We start from the raw sequence: 17,921 nt of genomic DNA on the forward strand, positions 1-17,921 counted from the left end.
ATGCACATAATGATAATATGAAGATAATATTCATAGAGATAATTTTTGTGGGTGCAAACGGTAATGGTATCGATTAATCATCGTCGATCTGAATCACTAGGTGGACTGTGCATCCATCATGCAAGAGTGTTTAATTTTGACCGCCATGTTGCGACAATATCCATCAACATGTCGTCGTTGGTTAGGTTGGCACTGATAAGAGAACTCGACAAAATGCGATAAAAGATATTTCACACTATTTTACGGTAATTGCTTAGTTTGCATGTCTTGAAAAAAATGTAAAAAATTTTGGTCAAATTAAATTGTAAATAAATTACTAAAAAAAATACAAATTTTTATTTTATTTTATCTTATTTATATATGTTTTTCTTTTACTTTGTTTTTTATTATTTATTATTATTTATTTTGTTTAATTATTTTATATTATATTAATTATTATAATTAAAATTTATACATATCTCAATTTATATTTAAAATAATTTTGAAATTTTTAATTGTCTAAAAAAGCTATTTTTAAAAGATCTTTTCAATTAAGTTTTAAAGTTAAAAAATTTAGAACTTTATTATAAACAAAGAGAGTTTTTATAAGTCTAAAATATCGATTTCTTTCATATTATTGTTATAAACTGTTAAATATTTCAGACTTAGCAAATTCCTTTGTACAGCAAATTCCAACAACAAGCTACCCTACGTGTCTTAAGTTTGATCCATTCTCAGTATTTCATTTCAACAGCAGTTGCATAATACCGAACATGCATAATCGCTTCGCATTAGCAAAGGGGCTACAAATGCTCGCAATTATACGGTTGATCAACACTGGAAACTACTATTGAATATCTGACAAAAAAATTAGTAACAAAACAACCTTTGTCAGAAAGATCGTTTCTCTTTTGAGAGAAGGTAAAGCTTTTTAGTTAATTTTTAATTTTACGTTTTTGGTAAATATATTTTTGAATGTTATTTCTTTTGTAATTCAATTCATTATTTATAAAATATAAATTAATTTATTTATTCATATCTAAAAATTTTTGCTTGGCTCCATCAACAGCTTTAATATTCAATGTAATATTCAGAATTTATTTATTAAATTATACATATACATATACAGGAAAAAAATAATATAATTTATATAATTCACTTAACCTTATTTAGATTACATATATGGTCTGTGGAACCTAACAAAAATTTCAAGTTGCATTCTTAAAAATTTCTTTTTCTTCTCTAAACGTTTATATTTCACAATTTAACAAACAGACTTGAAATTTGATTTTACAATCGTATTCTATCATATTCATTCTTCTGAAAAAAATTTGTTGAAAAATATAAATTTTTACCAGTTATGATTAAAAATATTTGAATGGATCTGAAAAATCTATATTACAAAAAAATTAAAATTACATAAAGTGTAAAAATTAAGTATAAAAATCACGTATAAAATATTAAATGTAAAACTGATATATAATATATGTATGAAATAGAGATGTGTACATTTCCGTAATAAATCACGCGATTTTTATGCTTTATATAATTTTATGTACTTTTTACGGTACAGTGTGTGGTCCACGTGTACAAAAATATAATATATAGTTCCAAGGTACATATCATTACCGAGCTGCTATAATCAATCAAATCAATAATTATAAAATAATGCAAAACGTATATCATGCCGTGTGTACATATTTTACTGTTACATCCCGTAGAATCATCTCATTTATAAGACGTGACACAGCGATAGAAATCGGCGCGGATTTAATCGCGCGTTTTACGGTCGGTGCATTTAACAGGGAGGTACGCAATTAAACACGCCGATGCAATTAACCGAGATGAATGCGGTAAATGTATTATAAAAGAAACGTCTCGTTATTTGCATAAGAAGCTCGAGCAAATTTCAGTTTTCGCATTTGTATCAACTTTCCCATGCTAATATACATACATATTTACTCCGTTGTGCATTAATTTTTTTTTTAATAAGAAAAAAACACATTTTTCTCTCTCTCTCTCTCTCTCATCTATATATTTCATACATAGTAATAATATAAAAAAATAATATATCTCATATATTTAATACATAATATTTAATGAATATACTATATATACCAACGTATATATTACACAATGTTATACGTTATTAAATTAAAATTTACGTCTTTTTAAAACAACAGAATTTTCATTCAATTTTCCAATGATACGTCCTTCTCTGTCTCAATGTAAATTGACTGTTTCACACAACAAAAAATTTATGGAAACCTGAATGCATTTCTCGCGTTACGCTCTCATTCACTCGTCGAAGAGATTCGATGGTCGATCTTTTTGTCTATTAACTTTTATTATCACAGCATGATGTTACTTTTATTAGATCGAATCATCTATCTCGTTAAATTTTAATGGGATCCGTTACACTTTCAAAGTTTTGTTCAAGTTGACATTTCAAATGCTTTGATATTTCTAAAATAATGCATTTTACAATATCTTTTGCATTATCTTTTTTAACATTGTCTTTATTCTATTTATATTACTCACAAGAAATTTCTTAGTTTAAAAATAGAGATTTTAATCATATTACATATTATATAAACAAATTTTGTAAATTTTAAGTTCTACATAAATTTTTCAATTAAAATAATTTTTTTTGAATACGCGATCTTACATAGCAAATCATTAAGAAAATTTACGGTATTACTAGAATATCTTAAGATAATCTCACAACTAGCAAAAAAAATAACGCGTTATTTAATGTACTTAGCAGTTGTTACGAAATCGCCGTGCATTGTTTTACACGAAATATTGTGGATTTTGCACGAATTCGCGTAATTATAAAACGAGCGTTCGATACGTTTATATTTGCTGCGTTTGATAAACAAACGACGAGCTACGTTTATTTGGTGCAAGAGTAACGTTGATGCTAGTCCGCCAATTATCATGCAAATATTAATAAAACAAACATTAATGTCGAATCAAACGATGTTTTGTTCCCTCCAATGCATCTTGCAAGAAAACAAACATTTATCGATTTATCGCTATTCTAAACATTTTCATTTATTTATCAAAACTATAACTTTTTATCTTTTGTATTTCAATTGTATTTTAATATATCTCATTTTTTTTAAACACATTTTTTAAAACTCTTGTTGACTTCTAGGATATTTTTTTTCTTTCTGTTTACTCATTAAAAAAAATGCAATTTGATATAATAAGTATCATTAGGTATAATTTATAATGTTAGTAATTTAGAATATATACAGGATGTCTTATTTTAAACAGTTCAAGCGAATATCTCAAAAGCTGAGCCTGATGGCAGACAAAAATGTTTCAGACAAAAGTTGTATGGTCTGGAAGGGAACAAATAATAGTAAAATTAATTTTTAAAGAAAAAAATCGAATTTTTAAGGTCTGACATAAAGGTTATTGTTATTTTTTAAAATCAAATTATAGGAATTTTTAAAAATAATATATGATTTCCTATAGTTATTGCTTGTCGGGATGCTTAGTTTTCGAGATATTCGGCTATTTAAAATAGGATACTCTGTATACAATAAATTTCTGATATGTTTCCTCTGTGTGTGCGTATGTGTCAAATATGCATTACATTCTTTTTTTCATACAAGTGAGTAAACAGAAAAAAAATCTTAGAAATCAACAAGAGTCAAAACGAATCAATTTCTCGGCGGAATGAAAATACAGAGCTTTCAACTGGATTGACTTTCATCAACTTTCTAAGGGATCGACTAGAAGGATTAGAATCATGGAAGATGGATGAATTTGAAATTCGAGTCGCTAATTCGAGTATTTGCATGATTTTATTCTTCTTTCTTTCAAGGGCTATCTGCAGTTCATCTAGAAAAGCTTATTTGTGGTGACAATAAAAAGAAGAAAATGAATCTATTTGAGAAAAGTATAGTTTTAAGATTAAAATATATTAATAATAAATAATATATTAATAAAATAGATTAAAACGTTAAAAATTATTATATGTAATTATTAATGTTATATTTGTAACTTTCTTATATTGATGACCGGAATATTTTAGAAGACAATTCTATATATATATTTTTTTTAATATAAATTCGAAATACATTAAACTATGAAACTTTGCACAAAGATAAAATTTTTCCATTGAAATTTATGACTATTTCGATATCTCAATCTCTTAAGTCGCTAGTGTGTTTTTTCTTGGTTATCCGAAAGAACAACTGGTGCCCTTGGATATATCATAGGAAAAGCGATAAAGCAATGATAACACAACGCTGAAAAGCGAGAGATATGTTGCTAGAAACCGGGAAACAAAATAAAGTGATGATAACACGACTAAGGAATGAAAGATTGTTAGTATGCTGCAGTGCAAGCATTTAAAAAATAGCGTTGGAAAGATTTTTATCGGAACTCTGTTGCATAAAGGAAAGAAAAACGAACAATAATTTTATGAAATTCTTCCTTAAGATGATGCTTATAAAAGTAATAATATGATATAATACAATGTATATCAATACAATATTTAAATAAGATATCTTATATATATAAACTTTTTAAAGACGTTCAAATATCTGGAAAGAATTTTTATTGTATTGTAGATATTATAAAAATTAAAACAAAAATTGATAAATTATTACTATAATTGCCATTGTTTATCGTTATTTCGTTGATCATTTATAGACTTTTTTAAGATTTTAGTTTATAATGCCTGACACTTGTTTATAAAAATACTCATGTATGTGCATATCATCCCGGTTTCAATTTTAGCTGGTTTATCTCATATAGTCAAGATAATTAATTCAATTTAAAGTTGCTAAAGTTGCTGGAGCTTGCAGGTTCTCTTAATAAATTTATAATTTTTGTAATTTTTCCAGCAATTATAACTTCCTTTCATTGAACATACCGTTTACAAAAAAGAAAAATAAAAAAAAAAATAATCTACATCTTTTTTAATATGCATGTAACATGTTAAAAATTAGTTTTTTAAAATTAAAGCGTATTAAAAATGAATTAATTTTCTTAGAATAAATATAACAAATACTTTTTAAACAGGCTTTAAAGCTTCCCGCCCAATATTCTTCTCTAAAACAAAAGAATAAGAAAGATTCTGATTTCCACTCGACGAAACCCAATCTACTAATTGGCGCTATGTTGACCTCTCGACACCTCTGAGAACATTTGATAAACAAATTGCAACGCAAAGGATGATTGAATCGATGAAGATGACGATAATCGAGTCAAATAAATGCATATTGTCATTTCAATTGTTTATGAATAATTTATCTATTGTTTGTAGCTTCAAAGGGCCTTCAAAACGTCTTTGTGAATTGTAAAGTAAATTTATGTTAACGATGTTTACGAATTGCAGGAAGATGATAATTGAACGACAAACAGCTTCAAAGAGGATCCGATAAAATGAAGTGATAAAACTTTGTTAAAATATTCAGGCAAATTTAAAAAAAATAAAATTAATGTATGTGTAAATATACGTATGTTAATAACAAATATTTTGATATAATAGTTTATATTAGGGCTCTGATTTTATTCCGTTTTTCGAATAAACGTTTATACGTGAAACGTTTATCCGTTTACATTTTCTTCCAGAAAAACGTTTACGTTTAAACGTTTAGTAAACGTTTAGTAAACGTTTAGTAAACATTTAATAAACGCTTAGTAAACGCTTAGTAAACGTTTAGTAATCATCACTGAGAAATATATACATTGTTATTTCGTGCGTGCGTGCATGCGTACGTACGAACGTGCGTGCATGCGCTCGCTCTCATTCGCGGATGTCGTCGATGATGCGAGCACGCGTGACAAAAACTTGTCGAACTGTGTCGTTCCCTCGTGCTTTTGTCTGCCCCTATTTGCTCCTCCCCTCCCCCGCGTCAAAATTAGGACTCGCTATTATTTAAACAAAAACTCATTTACTCGTATATTTAGTAAGTACATTCATTTATGAGTAGAAGAGAGTGTTTTACAAAATTAACTATTATTTATATGCTTTATTTCATTTTAAGTCAAAATTGCATCCAAATCTGAACAAAAGAATACTTTTTTATACCGTGCTTTGTTTAACAGTGCGTCATATTAACAACAATATGTAATAACAATAATCTAAAAACAATCACTAATTGTGATTCATTCTTGCTTTTATACCAGCATCCGAATGCGTATTCGTTTTGTTCCAAGTCCAAGAAGTGCAAGCAGTGCGAACAAATCTAATTACTTCTGATTTATTGAATAAAAATGACTAAAGTAACGATGAAAGTAACGAATTCGTTTCCGTTACTGTAAAAATGTGACGACGTCACCGGAAAGAAAGTAACGGTAACGATATTACAAATAATACATTACTTCCCAACTCTGACTATATTTGTAATAAATATTTTATTAATAAAGTACATTCAAAAATAAAACACTTAAGAAAGGGATAATAAACGTTTATAGAAAAACGTGAAAATATTCGGAAAAACGTTTTTAGTAAACGGATATGCTATAAATATACGTGTAAACGTTTAAACGTTTAAACGTTTATCAGGCCCTAGACTTAAAACACGTGTATTCGGAAAAACGTTTCCAATAAACGGATATGCTAATTATACGTATAAACGTGTTTCCGTAATATTCATTCACATCATTGTCTTAAAATTAAAATTTTTTTGATTTAACAGATTATTCAATATACTCGTTGTTACTTATAAAGTCCATCGTTATTAATTATTACATGGCAGTGTCTAGCTCTTATACTTTTCATTAAATTTTCAGCATATAATATAATATATGAATAATTACTCCTATATTCTTGTTAGTTTGAAACACAGTTTCCAGCATAATATAAAAGTATATTTAATATTCCATCAAACTATATAAAAATCATTGAGTAACAAGGAAAGTGGGCTTTGAAAGTCAAACATGCGGTTAATTGTGCGTGAGTTGACGCTACGTAATACTTAATTAACAATTTAACACAAATTATAAATTGTACGTTTCGGCTCTATTTTGAGCCAGCGATGCAGTGATAAATAAGTAAATAAATAAATAATAGATAGATAAATTAGATAATCTCAAGCTCTTCGACGAGCATAAGGTGAGTTAAAAAATTGAATATTCAAAGATAGTATAATTTTCAAGAGAAAAATACCAGAAAAATTCCGCCAATATTCTAGTCTACAAAATATTCAGACTAGAAAATTGAGAAAATGAAAATTGAGACTAATCGGCGAAGAGAAGTGAAATCCACTCACTAAACTAAGTCCAGAGAACATAAGATTGACAAACTAAAGTCTTAAGAAAGACAACGGAAACTCACAATGTGAGATGATTTTTAAGCGGCGATGATTTATATAATCGCGAGACAATGAAAGAGCAGACCTGGTTCCAAATAACAGCTGGTTCGTCCGGTTGTCAACCGTTGACTGACTGTGAGTCTCCGTTTGACTCTCAAAACCTACTTTTTCTTGTTACTCATTAATTTTAATATCAAAAATCTTTTATCTATTAACTAATCATTTATTTATATAAAAATATGTTATTTCAATAATAATATGTAAATAATCGACCGCACTCTTGTGTGATCTATAAATGCATCAGTGAAAAAATATCCACCCATAGTAAAAATAAAAATTGTTAAAAATACAAAATACAAACGACAAATACAAAAAAAAATTTTTCAATCGTCTTGTTCTATCTATACTTAGAAAAAATGTATTTTTGTCTTAGTTAGAATCATCCTTGCGTACGTAGAAAAGAGGAGGTATTATTGCGCAAGAAATTATAATTAAGTTACGTTATTTCTTACAATGCAAATTTTTAATTCACGTCTCGCAAGACAAGAGATGTGAAACGAGAAAAACCGGAAAATTGCATCTGTGTTGCGGAAGAAGATAGAAGAAGAACGAAGAACACGAATTTTACAGTTTTACACCCAATGGAAATCGCCGTGTAATGCCGTGGCGTCGACGACGTGGAGCGTCATAAGGCGATTTTCCGCACGTGCCATCAATTGTTTGCTCGCTTTTCCTTTACACATATTGTTCCATTTCGTTTCTAAGTCTTTTGTCTTTGCCAAAGTCAATTCACAATGTGTATAAAATAAATCGGCGACGTAATTCCGTCAAATTTTCGAAAAAATGCTACTATACTTAAAAATTGTGTTATTATTCATATTCTTCGATATAAAAGCATGAATGCATAATCACATATAAATGGTCAAAATTTGAATTGTTTGCGAGATATTTTATACTTTAGTCTGACATAAAATATGAAATATCTCATAAAATATTCATGTTTCGGTGCAACTATACATATACTGTTTTTTATTCATAAGCTTTATAACATTACAAAAATTTGTTTCAGGACTTGAAGAATAGATAATATCAAATTAAGTAAAACACGTTTAATTAACATAAGTTAGAAAACTTTGTTTCTTTAAATGTCAAAGTTTTCAGAGTCAAAAATGTTTTAACCTTATGTCCGTTTTTTATGTTCGAATTTTTCTGTATAAATCGATTTTCTTCCTCTTATTCCACATATAAAATCTTAAAAAAATGAATATTTTGTGAAATAATAAAAGACAAAATCAGAAAATTTTATATAGAAACTTTTATAGAATCTTATATAAAAAGTCTCTTATCTCTTTTCTTTGTAAAGAATTCAGAATTACGCGCGTACATTTATACGTATAATATATATAATTATAAAATTAATATATTAATTATTATATATTGTATATATATTATATATACAGTATAAAAAATTTTATACTGTACAGCGGAGATGAAATCTTTGAAACAATAGCAATACGAGATACAATAAAGAGTTGCGTCAGTGTTTCATCTAAGTGTTTCTTCGAGGAGTTTCCGTGAGTTGTATCTTGACGATCGCGCTTCATCCGCGTCATCTGCTCGCGCGGGAAATTGCGCTCGCCCGGCAAGATGAAGGAAAACTTCGAACTAAGTAAACTACGAACAAAGAAATGATCGGAGCTAGATGGATCTACAGATTTTGTGGGACGCTGGACAACTCATTTTCTTAACATGCCCAAACTTTAATATGACATATTTAAAGTGATAACGCGTTATGATGATAATCAATTTTATATATCTTTACTTTCATCTCAAGCAGTAAACGATCAATTTGTAGAAAAAAGTATCTCGAAAAAGTTACCGATTGTGCTGGGTATATCTTTCTTTAGAACGAGCTTAAGGTATATAGACGTGTGCAATCACTATAATGGATCTCGCAGTGTGTGCGCGCGTGTTACGCTTGTTCATCTTAATATCCGCGCCGCTGTGCTGTGGGTGGACGAGATAAAGCCTAATCAAGGAGATGCGGTCTTATCCGCGTCGCAAACTGAGACATATTGCACGGCGAGCTGTGACAACGATACGTGCATCGCATAATGCCAATCATGCGAATCACACTACCCTATAACACTCATAACTTCTCGCAACAACTTTCTCCATCGTATCGAGCCTGAGATCCTTGCGAAGTTTAATTTACTAAATTTTATGTTATTTATATGTACATATACATAAATTTTATTAGTTCTTATATTGCTTGTGACTCTCTCTACCCGCTTAGAGATTAAATTAAACAATGATATTGACTATTGTAAATGTCCATCAAAAAATTACTTAACACTAATTAAAGTTAATTAAATGTCAATTAAAGATAATTTAAAACTTTACATTCGGAAAAATAAAAATAATTTTTCTTTAAACCGCAATAACCCTACGTTTTATAGAGATTAATTGACGTGACGAAAAAAAACATAAATGAGAACCCACGGCACATGACAAACACAGTGACCTTGAGTCGCTTCGCTTGCTACATAATGCGAGTAATTAGCGTGTTGCGTAATTGTCTGTTCAAATAATGAATGTTTAGTCAAGAATACCGAAATTATTCAAATATTAAAGTCAAAAATATAATCCTAATTAGAAAACAAACTCCAAATGTGCAAGCAAATGAAACAAAAGTAATTGAAAAAATACATATATGATTACCTTCTTCTGTGTGTACAGGTGTGTATTAAAGTCGAAGACAAAATGTATCAGAAATACTTATTATACAGATAACAGTTTTCTTTCAGTCTCTTTTGTATAATTAATATAATTAAACATATTGTAATAAAAGTAATATAACAATTTATATATAACGTAATATATAATGATACTAATATTATAAAAATACTAAAATTGAAAACAGAATCTTATTAAAAAAAAAAATAAACTGTAGGTATAAATATGGAACGACAGCAATTTAGAAAAATACAGTGATGAGTGATTGCGTTTTTTGTATGTACAGGTGTGCATTCCATGAACACCCGAGTATTTATTACAGCCTGAGGGGAATAAATGCTCTCTCTCTTTCTGTTTTCCTTTATCTACACTAAAAAAATAAAATTGCCTGTTTTTTTTCGTGTTTTCCTGATGCTTCAATGAATATACCATATTCAAAATCATTGGTACATTTATTTTTATCGCACATGCGTAATATATATATATATATATATATATACATATATATATACCTATATATATAGATATAAACTATTATTAATGATATAATCAGCAAAAGAATAAATCTTTATAAAAAATGACACAAATATCAAATAAATTTTATATATACATATATATTAAATTCCGTAGAAAAAATAATTTAAAATTTAGAGAGTTAATATATTTTATTTCATATTTGAATAACTTCTGAGGACTTAATGTTGTATATTAATAAATTTAAAATAATTCTTTGTATAAATAATTTTATATTATAATTGTATATTTTGCAATTAGAATTTTACAATAAATTAGATAATATTAAGTTATTAATTTAGATATTTAACTGCATATTACAAATTATAAATGCGTGTTGTCGTATATAGTCGGTTAAAAAAAGATACATCCGAGAATCAGAATTTCGGCCAGCTGGAACTATTCTCGATGCCGGATCTATTTTCAAAGACGCCTGCTATACGTCCTACGCTCATCAAGTATCATCATAGCCGTGAAAACTCGAAATATTTCTTTCCTAACCTTATTCAAATTTCACCCTAAATTAATAAATAATTAGAAAAACATGATATTTTTATATAAATTTTATTTAAATTGCTTCTACAAAGCAAACAAGATTTTATTTCAATATACAAAAGAATAATAATAACTTTTTTTAATAACACCACTCAGTAAAAATTTAATTTCTTTTTTTAATAAAAATAGAAAACTCTATAACTTCTCATGACTAATTAAAAAAATAATAAAATACTTTAGATTGTTTACTGTAACATGCTTGATAAATATATGTATATAAGTATATAATAATTCCATATTAAGAGGTTTATAAATATGTGAAAATTTGATATAAAATAAAATATGTCATTATTGAAATCAAATCTTATGCTATTAAAATATATTAAACAGCTGATACAAACTCATCACCAGCAATCGAGGGTTAATTAAGTACTTAAGTATTTGCTTGTAATTTCAACGCGCGATACGAATTTTCATACATCACTTTCCTCTTTCCACGAGAGGTGCGGTTTGGCCTCAATTATTAATTCTAAAATTATGCAATCACAAAAACAACACACAATAAACGGCCAACATATTATTAGATATTCTGCCTGGCGTAATATGACCGAAGTATATATAGACAATAAAGATGACACTTTAACAATTTTAGTAAAAAATATGGCTCAATTTTAAATACGATCAATATCTGGAGCTGTCATTTAATTAATGACACCAACCTAAACAATAGAGCAGTCTCTATGGCTTTAAATATGTCAGTTCGTTAATTAATATAAAAGTAACTCTATATTTGTAATATGATAGTATTATACATTAGAATATATATTATAATATTACAATATATAAAATCTAAAAGCTAAGCATAATTTTTTCAACATTTCTCTCTTTTTTAAATTCTAGTATCGTGATTCTTTAATATTCTGTATGTATTTCAAGATAACAAATATTTTCGTATCACGACTAGATTTAATGTCAGAAATTTTGCAATGCCTTTTTGGAGCATTTTTTTTTAAATTACGTCATATATTTTGACATATGCTAGTATTTTGCAATTAACCGCTTCCTACGCTATTATTTTCCACGAGCAAACTTCAGAACAAGTTTTTTTTATCGTTGTTCGTCGTCCAGCAAATTGACGTTATTACGCGGTTTATCGCGGCAGACCGCAATTGTCGAAACAAACACAGTTTGCAATTTCACAATATAATGCGAATTTTCTATTTCAATTTAGGCAGCGTTCAATTTATTCCGTTTACTTGTAATGTCGTTATAACAGTTCACAATTACAATTGTATAATCGCAATATATAAAAGCTTTGTATATTATTAGCCATTCAATTTTATATGTTTTATATAAATAATAATTAAATTATTAAATTTAATATTAATATTAATAATATAATAATTAAACTTTAACTTTATTAATATATATTAATGTTAATTTTTGATTGCATTTTATTTAATCTAATAAATTAATTTTATTATAGTTTATAATTTCATATTCTTGATCTTTAATTGCATAAAACAATACATTATAATTATTATATTTAATTAAAAAATATATCATATTTTTATTCAGGTAAAAAAAACTTTATATATATTTATTTATATAAGATTTAAGAAATAAACCTCTTTATTTATTTCAAACTCTTAGATGAAGATAGCGTCTAAAATATATATGCGTTCAAAGAGAAGAGTGCCAAGAAGAGAGAAAGAGATCTGATTATTTTTGCAGAAAAAGAGAGAGAGAGAGAGAGAGAGAGAGAGAGAGAGAGAGAGAGAGAGAGAGAGAGAGAGAGAGAGAGAGAGAGAGAGGAGAGAAAGAGAAGAGTACTTTAAAAAAGATTTTCATTGCATAATTAAAATATAAATAAACATATGTTACTTTGCGTAAGGCGCATATTTCCTATGAATTATTTAGTGGTAGTTAGTGTATCATTTTCTTTGCGAATCAACGACGCAACATATTTCAATAATAAGTTTAACAGAACTCGTATTTCAAATGTTTATTTTTATTAACTTTATAACCAGAGAAATAAACGCTTCTTCGAATGCAATAACTGCTTTTGTATTTGTAACAGAGTTCGAAAAAACAAATTCAGTCGATCAGTTTATCATGGAGCATTTTATATTTAATTTTCAATTTAATTTCAAGATAAAACCGATAATTTTGAGTAAAAACTTAGTTAATTAATTTTGATCAATATGTTAAATTTTGTTAAAAATTAATTTAATTTATTTCTAAAAACAATTTTTTTATTTAATCAAATTTGTTAAATTTTTGAACAAATTGTTTCTAAATATAACATTATAATTATTTCCAAATAATTCGCGAAATATGTATTTCATAATTATGTACATCATTATCTGTCGAACAATTTTCATTATCTTCCAAAAGGTTTTTGTTTATGTTTGTTAAAATAAAAATGTATTAAATAAACGTATTAAAAAGTATTTATTAAAATAATGTAATACTCCTTTCGAGCTTGTTGATAAAATAACATAATTATAATAATTTTCATTGGCGTATAACAAAGAAGAGATGTGAAGCAATACATTCCCTATTTTACCGTTGTAAAATTCTTTTGCGAGTTTTTACGGTATATTAGCCGTTTTGTTAACATTTTAATCTTTTAATTACATATGTACGCTTTTAATTAAATTGTACGCATATTAAAAGCTTGTTTATTTAATAAGATAGAAATAAAACCTTTATATATCGGAGCTGTTACACACCTTTTCCGTAACGTCGCAGCTGAACTTTGTCAATGTAGAAGCCTCAGAAAAAATACTATTTCACAAATTCGCACTCGCGAATATCTACACGGGCTCCAATTTTTTTTTCTTTTTGGCAGTGTTGCGATACCGTGGAGAATCGAGGAATAAGCTTTGTAAATATCGACGACAATCGTCAATTTGAATTGCAATGAAACAAGATGCACGATTTCCGATTTACGTCACGCAATCTTGCAATGCATATAACGGTGGCAATGGTGCGAGGCGAGTATCCCGTAGGAGTGCAAAACCACGTGGTCGCGCAATTTTCGAGACGGAGCACACGGCGCAAAACGAAACTCGCGTATCAGCAGCTCGCTGTACACTGTCGCGCGACGCGCACTCCGTCATCGTGATCGTCCGCGCGCGTTATCCCCTCTTTGAACCCTCCATGCCACTCTCCATTCCACGCGCCAGCGCACGCCGCTGATGTACATGTGTGAAATATAAAGTGAATTCGTAATCACATGCTACGCTCGATTAAAGGGGTACTCTAATAAAATTTCCCGTTTCTTTATATTCAGTTTTTATTAATTAAATATAATTTATATATTTAAATATTTATACGTTCGTAATATAAATAATTTATATACTTATAATGCAATATATGCAATTTATAACGTAGAATATGGTATTTTTGTTGTTTGATGTAATAAATTAATAATTCTCTATCACTGATCGATCGCAATCTTGTATAGTTGATCTATAATCAGGCGTAATTAAGTACTGTAGTATAAATATATACATACATATATAATAGAGAATGGGGTTTTATTTCTTTAAATATACTTATTGAATGTAGAAGGAATAAAGGGAATTTAGAAACCAATTTTTCCAATTACATTTCATGAATTTACTTCACCTTTCTACGAATTTATTGCAACTGAAGGAACATTTGTAGCTCATAAAAAAGGTATTACGCAGCACATTTCTCGGCGAGTCCAATTTCCAATTACTTTGCCGTTTTGAACACACATTCGACAATGACAAATTACTAAATCGCTGCAGACCTCGCGCCAAATGCATATCACGTTGTTAGACATTTCACATTTTATCAACTTTTATATAATGTACAATGGATTGTCGCATATAAAATATTAAAAATTTAATATAAAACAATATTTAAAAATTATACATATTTATAAATATAAATATAAATATATACACAAATATAATATAAATATGTATAATACAGACAATCGTACATGCACACACATCACATATACGCGCACACATATTGTGTGTATGTCTTCCATATATATTTTTGGTTATTAACTTTTAGTTATCCGAGAATATCAAATAACATTATTATTGTTTAAATAGACAACTGTGGGAGTTAAGACATTCTCAACATAGAGCGGCATAGATCATCAGAAAGTGACTTAAAAGTAGAGTGAAAGGGCTCGCAGGGTCACATCCCTCGAAGGCACAATCTCGAGATAAAAATCGAGCGAGCAAGCGAGCATAAAAGTGGCATTAAATTCGAATTGCTCGTATCGTGGCGCGCAAAACTTTAACAGGAGGCGGTCGTCTCTGTTGTCATAAAAAAAAAATGGAAAGGCGTAAAGGCGCCGCGCGACACTCGAGACATGTGATTGTGCATAGAGAATACGAGACATATTATGTATATGAAATAAATAAGGGAATTTACAGCTTTATTTTTTATTTGAGTGTATAAAATGCAAAAATCCACTTGAAATTCATTTTGAAACGCTTGTATGCGTGTGTGTAATGCATGATTTCTATATGCCATTTTATACATATAATTACGAGAGAGAGAGAGAGAGAGAGAGAGAGAGAGAGAGAGAGAGAGAGAGAGAGAGAGAGAGAGAGAGAGAGAGGAGAGAGTACAGTAAAATATAATTATATATATGTATAAAACCACACATATATATAATAATTTTAATAAATCAAAATTATCATATATTATAAATTAAATATAATAAATAATGAGTAAATATATAATAAAATACTTAATAATTAAAATTAATTAAAATTGATAAAAATGATTAAAATAATAATTTTTATTTTACATAAAATAAATATTTAATTTGTATGTAAGTATAATGATAATAAAAACGTGATTAAAAATGTGCAGAAAATGTTTCATACATATTAGCGAACTGGTGAAAATTTGCATAATATTTTGCGTCATTCCATGACGGCTTTGTTAATTAACGAATCGTTGCCGCAAGGCGTGTAAAATGTTCGCTAAAACAACATTTCGATATAAATAAACTTTCTGAAACATGTATTTTTACAAGTGTAACGGGTTTCGCGATTCAACGCGAAAATATAATTCGTGAACAAATGTGCAAACACGTCTGAATATTTTATTTCATTTTTTTTATTGTGCCATTTACGTAAGTTTATTTTTCGCAAATTTTCTTTTTTTTCGTATATTCCTGAAAGCATCATGAATCAATAATAAAATATTTATCAGCAATGAAAGTATAATAAATGAAAGATGTAAATGAGAAATAAATAAAAAACTTTATTTAGATAACGTATGTATTTTATCTAATAAAATAAAAATTGCAAACAATTGCAATAAATATAGATAATTATAAGAAATATACGTTTTTCAATAATGTGTTATCAATTTTAAGATTTGAAGAAGTGTACACATATATACCCCAGATAACATAATGTCCAAAATCGAGATATAAGACGTCTTAAAAACGTCATTAAAACGTTTTTTAGAACGTCATATTATAAGACGTCTTAAAGACGTCATTAAAACGCCTTATGTCCTGATTTTGAACATTGTGTTATCTAGGACCCATATACACGCAACACGCACGCATGTCTCTACTTTTTGAACCTTCAATCAATAAGACATTCTTGACAAAAAATATTTCTTACAATTATTTATATTAACATAAATGCATGCTTATATGAACCTTGTTTTCTTTAATTCATAAGATTTTATATATTTTCGGGGTTTCTCACACTTTAAATGTTCCGCGAAAATAGAAAATCTCTTGATCGCACGTTTTGTATGCGGAAAGGTATGTGCAAACATAGAAACCTTGCGGCGAAAATTCGGTCGTTTGATTATTTGCTTGGCAGATCAACTCTCTCGTGACTTCTCGCTATTGTCTTATCACATTTTATCAGATTCTTCAAATCGTCTTTTATCGTAATAGATAGATAGATAGTTTCCGATACGAATCGTTATAAAATTAACTTACGAGAGTATGTATTCGGAAATGTCGTCTGTATTTATAAATTAATGTTAAATTATGATTTTCGAAAAAACATTTTGCATACACACATTTGGGAGTCGATTGTGTATTTTGAAACGAGATAAAAATTACAAAAGTGAGGAAATTCACTAGAGTATCCACGATTTTATTTGTCAAAATCTGGTAAATCTGTTTCACTTTTGTGATTTTTACCTCGTTTCAAGATACACTCGATCTCTTTATATTTTTATATATTATTACGTAGAAAACAGAAAGTTCTCTACAAATGTTTTTATTCATATATTTATTATTATAAACATAAAAATAAAATCATGTACTTTATATGTGTATTATTAATGTATATTTAATATATTCGCATTACATATTATTATACTTATAATATAACATAACGACTCCTTCTCTTCTCTTAACATTCTTCTCCATTCTATATGTGTTTTAACAATTCTCAGCTGTATTAGTTAAAATTTAATTATATATATATATATATATATATATTTCACTCAATTACATTAATCAGATTCTATTTTAATTATATTTTATGTTATGTATAATTAGCGAGAGAGAGAATAAATTTTTATACAATCTATATTACGTATACATACGTAGTTAATGGAATACACCCAATAATAAAAGCAACTATTTTTTTAACCACCAATTACAGGCAAAGTTTCTCGTTAAAAAAATGTCAGTCAAATTTAAAATCATCTTATAATCTGTTTTATCTTTAAAAAATACGCGCATGCCCAATAATTCTTTATTGATTTAATGTCATTTGCAATAAAATTTCTAAAAATTTGAAAGATTTCTCTGACAAGTAAAAAATAGATACAGAAATATGAGAAACTGATGCACTACGTAAACTGTATAAATAATAAATATATGTGAAAAATATTGTTAGAATTGTAAAGTGACGTGTGATGTACGTTAAAAGGAAC

At 27.9% G+C, this 17,921-nt stretch overlaps 1 protein-coding gene across 2 annotated transcripts in view; it reads right to left on the bottom strand.

Annotated features, from left to right (window-relative positions):
* Positions 1–14,110, bottom strand: part of LOC139773242 (uncharacterized) — a 60,932-nt gene extending 46,822 nt beyond the window's left edge. For both annotated transcript variants that reach the window (XM_071707542.1, XM_071707541.1), the window contains exon 1: positions 13,739–14,110. The gene's annotated coding sequence lies outside the window, so the exon portion shown is untranslated. The remainder of the gene's footprint in view (positions 1–13,738) is intronic.
* Between the last annotated feature and the right edge of the window lie 3,811 nt (positions 14,111–17,921).

The sequence above is a fragment of the Temnothorax nylanderi genome, unplaced genomic scaffold (genome assembly GCF_030848795.1).
Source record: "Temnothorax nylanderi isolate EJ_2023f unplaced genomic scaffold, tnyl_v1.0 TNYL_tig0059_pilon, whole genome shotgun sequence".
Lineage (NCBI taxonomy): Eukaryota > Metazoa > Arthropoda > Insecta > Hymenoptera > Formicidae > Temnothorax > Temnothorax nylanderi.